Here is a 7,059-nt window from a genome sequence, read left to right as displayed (position 1 = left end):
GGGTGAAGAAGACAGTTTTAGAGATAGTTTTTGAGAGCCTTTGTAGAGAGTTATTGGAGAACGTTCTTAGTATTAGAGATTCATTAGTTTTCTTAAAGATTATTCTAGCGATTTTAGTTTTCTTGGATTGATTTGAAGCAAGATTTGTGAAGATTCTTTGTTTTATTCATTGACGACGAATATCAAAGTTCTGAACTTTTCCATTGATTCGCATCAATACAATTGGTATTATTCATTCTTGTTTATTAATCAAGCTTTATTATTCCTTAATCAGAATTCATGTTTATATCTATTATGCTTTTGGAATTCATTATTGGTTTGATTATGAATATGTGTGAGTAGTCTCCTAGCTAGGGTTTCGGGATGAAACCCGGCCTAAGTAATCTATGTAATTGAGGATTGATTTTGATAAACGGATTGTGATTAAATTGATTATATGCGATTGCATGTTAATTCATTATAATAGGAGTAGCTAACCTAGAATCTTGAATTTGATTGCATGATATTCTTGATTTGAACAAGAGATTGTGAATTGAGTATTTCATTATTGAATGTGGTTTGATTATGTATCGAGTAATGTTAAGTGCATGAGAAATCCAAGCTTAGTATTGTTGTTGTCTTCCTATCACATGATATTGATCAGACTTATAGTCTTTGCATATCCCGTTTGTCTCTGTGATTTCTTGTTGCTTAGTTACCAATGGTTAGGCGGATTCCCGTTCTCCCTAGTGTCTTAGTTTATTGGTTTATTCCATCTTATTAGTAGTATTTTAGAACACCATTTTCATTGATTTCGAACTAGCTTAGGTTTAAGATTGATTTGCAATTACTCTCGTTCCTCGTGGACCGAACCTTTATTTGCCATTGTACTTGGTTATAGGGTGTTCGTATAAGTATTGTTTGATTGAGAGTTAGATTGTAGCGACCGATTTAACCCTCGTCAGGCGTGAGTTTCAAAGTGAACACTCACAATCACAAAGGGTTTGGTGGGTTCGTTGCCATTGGGAATTTTGTTGATGTTTTAAGGAGCCATAGAAGTAGGATTAGAAAGAGATAATAGGAGAAGAAAAAAAACCAGAGAAGGATCACTAAGTTTTAGATGCCATATAAGATAATAGAGTATGTCAGAAGTTAATAATATTCTCATTATGTTTAACGTGTATTTATACACCTAAGAAGTATTGTAACCTAGGTTTACAAAAGATAATAACAAGCTAAGAGGATATACATACAAGCTGTGAAATAAGATAGATATTAGTGAATATGCACAAATGATAATTAAGAGAAGATTTCTTCTCTAACTACTTTTGACTTGATCATCGTTATCATCGTCATTGTCTGTTGTTAGATATGATTAATGATATTTGAGCTACTCAAATAATCCAAATCTCAAAGGTTACACAATTAGGATATTGGGTTAAACAAGTTAGAGGCCCATTAATGAGCCTTATGAGGATATAACATATCATGATTGGTAATGGGCTTGAGTAATTAGATTAGAGTTAGGATATTGGGTTTGACATGGACTTCTATTTTAGATATGATTTATAAATAAAGTCCATGACAATTAGTTGAATTAAGTCACAATTCACAAGTCAGTTAATTGTGAAACAAGCAACTAATTCCCAAAAACCCTAAGCTATTTCTCTCTCACGCACGCCCTCCCCTCTCACCCTCTCCATACGGCAAGCCACCCTAAGTGGCGTGTGGTACTTATGGTGGTGGATCTTGGTTGGTTGGTTCCTCTCTTCTCCATAGAAGGTTGATTGAAAGGTTCAATCACGACTAACTAGCATTAGTGGAGTTTTATCTGTGCCCGTGGACAAAGTAGAGGAATCACGCTTCACGTTCCTTATCTCCCATAGTTCTTGTTCGATTGCACATGGATTCACGCTTCAAAGGTATTATTATTTGTTCTTTAGGTGTTATGCATTGATCTTGGTGTTTAGATGCTTATGAATATGATTCATGCAGTTTCGCTTATAGTATCTAAAGTCCTACAGTGGTATCAGTTAGCCTTTGCCTGTACACATATTGAATTATTAATTATTTGAATGTCCACAATTTTAATTCAATTAGGAGGGAGAATAATTTAATTATGGTTCAATTACTATTTTAAATATGACTTAACATATTGAATAATTAAAAGTTGTTTAATTTGCTCAAAATTAGCCATTGAAAGTTTTGAATTTTTCCCTAAAAGTTCAAAAAATGTGAATTACCTAGCCCTAAAATTCGAAAATTTCGAAACCCTAAACCCCCAAAATTTAATTTTTGTGTTTTGTTTTTGATTTAATTCGATTGCTATGTGATTCATGAATTTAATCTATTTGATTTCATGTTAAATTGTGAATTTTTCATGATCAAATAATTTAATTTAAGAGTTAAGCTAAATTGGGGATTAATTTCATAAAGAACTCTAATTTTAAAATTGAGTATGATTTAATTTTAAGATTAATTGGACCACATTAAGTTAGTTTCTTTTTTAACAAAATATCTATTTTAAATTTAAATTAAAAAAAAAGGAGTTTTTGTGCGGAAGCCACAACTGGATGGCATTGGTTGTCCAGGAGGAAGGACGGGGCGGGCAAGGAAGTAAAGGAGGGGTGGGAATCAAGAAAATGAAGATGCTCGGGCAGCACTGGCAGCAACAACATTGCCGTGTAAGGGTTGCGCGTAGTGATGCTGATGTTGCCTTGCGTTGCTGCTATGCAGCGTACACCAGCATAGTGTGCGACCACCGTGGCTGGCTTGCTAGCCACACCACGGTCGCTGGCATATATTTTCAAAAAAAGAAATATTTTATTTTAATTTTTGAGCAAAAGATTATGTATGGATAATAATTTATTAAATAATGAGATTATCCCACAATTATTTTAAGATATAATTGATTTATCTAGGAAATTAGGATAGAATCTCCTACATTAGTTAGGATAATCACGGAAGATAAATATGATTTATCTTCCATGTTTAAATATTATTTGATTATATCTCATACCTAAGATAGAATATATGATATTTTATGATTGGTAATGAATAATATATAATATTATCTAATTGCGGTAATTTAAATATAATATGAGATATTTAGATGACATGTTTTCTTAATTATGAACATTTGTAAATTTAGTTTAGTAAAGCATGATGAATGATTTATGATATGACACTTTATAATATATGATGTTATTTATTGCTATATATAGACTAGTATGACCCATAGATTCTACATAAGATGTGTGCATCGTGAAGTATTTTTGTAATCTAAATACAATCTGTGTACCGTTAAGTATTTTTTGTAATTTATTTAAGTAATAGATATAATAGTATAGTATTATAGGTAGTAGTTAATCCAAGAAGTCAATGGAGTGAAGGCCTAAAAGAGCAATATGGATGAGTATCATGAAGGTTCAACTGTTCAAGTGGGAGTTTTGCTTTTTATTAGTTTTCTTAGAATTAAAGGGTCATACTATTGTAAGGAGGGAGATCCCATCGTAAGGTGGTCCTTCCTTAGATGCCCATGGCATTTAAAAGCTTAGGACTTTGCACTTGTTATGGTGTATTAGGATTTGAATTCCTGATTGTTTGGGGGACCTTGAATTAGAATTGATTTTGTCATCACTCTTTTTTATCAGAAACAAGTAGGGAGTCGCCAATGAGTTTTAGGAAAACTCATAAACCTTGTTCATGCCTTTCTTCCATGTGGAGTTCATGGATTAATTAGCACGAATCGTAAGTTTACCCATGCCCAAATTGGTCTACATAAACCAGAAATGAGTTCGGGAGCGAGGGTACTAAAATAACGTTCCCTTTAAAGGAGAATCACTATTCTAGCCCTTGTGCGGCCTCTACTAGCTTTCCCTTTTTCAGAATTTCATCACCAAATAATATATGCAACGCGATACCTAAAACTAATTTAGTTGATTTTATTTACGCGCATTAATCATGTAGCTTAGGAATTACATTGCAAAAGTCGTTATTCTTATTTAATCAATATTCGTGAAAGAACAATAAATAAACAACATTCGCCTTGTCTTAAGTGATAAAACAACAATTCATTATTCAAATTCTAATCTTGATTAACAAAAGAGTACTATGTGAAATAATTAATTAAAATTTTGTTTAAAGTTATCAAATAACACTATTTATTAAATTAAAGTTATTTAAACAATAAAGGAAAAGTGATTTATCTAAGTGCTCAGAAACTATCCGTTCTGCTTTTATGTTAAATCTCCATTTAATGTGTTTATGGACTTTCTTTCTTCTTCGTACCTCCAAGGACTTCAATGGATTCAATTAGGGTTGGAAAGTAATTGGGAAGAGAGAAGAAAAAGTAGTATGATAGTAAGAGAAGTTGAGAGATTAGGGTTTTGAGAATACTAGGGTTTTAATTTTGAATTTTCGGTCCACGTAAAGCTGAACGAAGACCCCTATTTATAGGTGTAGGGATCTAGGTGTAGGGTTTTTGAGCCGCGCCGTCAGGTGGTGCGCGCAACTCTCTGAGCCGTGCTCAATGCCGCGCGCATCTCAATGAGTCGCATGCGCTAGGCGCGCGCAACTGATTGAGTTGCGCTGGTTTGCGGTTTGGCTTATACGAAAACGCGTTTTTAAACTTCCATAACTTTTTATTGCGGATAGGATTAAGGCATGTGAGATATGTTATGGATCAAAAGTTATAGCTGATGGAGTGCAAGGGTGTCGGTTTTAGGGCCCGGTTTAGTGTTTTGATCATAACTTCTTCGTTTTGGCTCGGAATTGGGCTTATAATATACCGTTGGAAAGCTCTTTGAAAGGGATATCCATCTTTATAGGCCTTTCATGGGAATTTGATGGTTATTTTATCTGTTTGGCTCGGTTTTCAACAATGTAGGTTCCATTGGATCCAATCGTTGCATTTGCCGCATTTTTGTCCGTTTTTAATCAAGTTTAAACATGTATGAACATGTTTTAGGCCTATTAATCAGACAAGGCTCTAAGAGAAATTGGTCTCAAATATGGGTTTCAACTCAATTCATAATGCATTTCGTAGTCCATAAACACTTCAAATTTGATCTAACATGAAGAACGGATTTTTGTAACATCATTGCACTTCCTTTCGAGACAAGAGGCCAAAAGTAGGTGTCTACAATTAGCCCCCACTTTGATCGAGTCTAGAATAGATGATGATCAAAATATTCAAGGAAATAAATCCGAGACTCATTCTGCAAAGTTCTCGAAGAATAGATAATCTTTCAGAAATGTTAAGGATGAAGAAACGATCCTTGATTCGCTATGTGTTTGAAACAAGTAGTTATTAAGGCTATAAAAAGTTATTTCTAGTCTCAACGCGCTAAAGATCTAGATTGATCCTTTGCATTTGTAGAATACTTTTACAAGTAAAGGTGTTCTAGGTGATGTCAAGTTATGAGAAGAGATCGGTTTAAAAAAGGAGTAAAGGGGATGATTTCCTCTCAATTATGTCATCATTGGTCTAAAGTCCCTCGATATGTCATTGAAAGATTAGTCTGACTTTAACAAAGTAAAAAGATGAAAAAGGTGTTTTTTGCATTCGAGCCTAGACGTTCTGGTATTCGAGCCGGATATCCACAAGATAAAAATACATGTCTCAGGACTGGAGGCACATATCCAAACCCAGTGAGAGCGAAGAAAGTCAATAACTCTCTTAGCAATTTTGTCCACAATATGAGTACACGTGTCTCAGTACTAGGGGCACGTGACTACATAGGCGCGACATCATCTCGTGTCTTCTATATACAAGGGGTGGACGGACACCCTAACTGTCCGGTAAGCTAGTAAGCTCACTAACTATCGTATTTGCTTCCAATTAAGAAGTGTATGTTCCTAATGGCTCGGCACGCCTATCGAATCGTGAGCTAACGCCTAAATTAATCCTCTACCTTTTAGTTTAGAGAGGTAGATCTCGCAAAGCTTGGGCTGAAGTGAAATTTTAGGCAACACCTTCGTTGTACAATTTTGCGCTACACGATACGTCTTTTGCATTTTTACGTTGCATGTCAACGCCTTCCTTTTTGCTTCGGATGTAAAAAAAGAAGAAAAGTCAGACATTTATAACGTAAGTACAGTAAAATCACAAACCTGTCTATGGGTGCTTTTACGTGAAGCACCACCACGGAACGTCTTAAGACACTCTCACAAAAAATGTTCAAAACGTTGCTTAGGGAAGGCACAAAGCACTGTGTGCATGCAAGATGATGCAAGAAACTAACAAAGAAGAAAACAAACTACAAAATGCAAAGCAATTTAAAATATTTTGATAATTTGCGCGCCATTACGTCTAATAACGAGCAAAAACCGTTGGAAAATGATCAAACGGATCAAAATCTGGATACCGGTCATTTTAGTGACCAGTATCCGTGCGCAACTCAGTAGGTCGCGCTGGCCAGGCGGGCGCATCATTCTGAGTTGCGCTGGTCTGTCACGCGCAACTGATTCAGTTGCGCGCAACATTTAATTCAACAAAAAGAAATCGTTGAACGCGATTTTCATTTAACATTCTCTCGCCTCTCTTTTCGCCATTTTTGAACCTTTCTCTCTCTAGAAAGCTTGTTTTCTTGCGATTTTTGAAGCTAAGGGAAGTAGATCTCACTCTTAATTCATATTTTCCCTAATTCGTTCATTCTTGGCTAAATTTGGGCAATTTTCGAACCGTTAAACCCAAATTTTAAATTTGGGGGCTTTTGATTTGACTTGTTTTCATGAATTTGTTTGTTTGTCGTTGTGACATGTTTAAGAAATATATTGCAACAACTTTCATGTGAAGTGATAAAGTATTGATCCTGTATGAGCATGTCAAGCATATATGTATTTTATTTTGTTCATTCTAATTTTGACTTTGTGCTTGAACTTTATTTCTATTTTTTTTATCACATAGACTATACTTGTTAATTTTAATGTAAATTGAAGTGTTTAGAACAACAATTATGCATTTAAATTATAAATTAAATTTTGAGCTTTTATAATAGCATGAATTTGTTCTTGCGACTCATGTTTTTTTGTTTTTTTTTTCATGCGCAAGTTGCAAATTGGTTTTTATCAATGATA

Source organism: Chenopodium quinoa, unplaced genomic scaffold, assembly GCF_001683475.1.
Source record: "Chenopodium quinoa cultivar QQ74 unplaced genomic scaffold, ASM168347v1, whole genome shotgun sequence".
NCBI lineage: Eukaryota > Viridiplantae > Streptophyta > Magnoliopsida > Caryophyllales > Amaranthaceae > Chenopodium > Chenopodium quinoa.
This window is presented reverse-complemented; position numbering follows the sequence as displayed.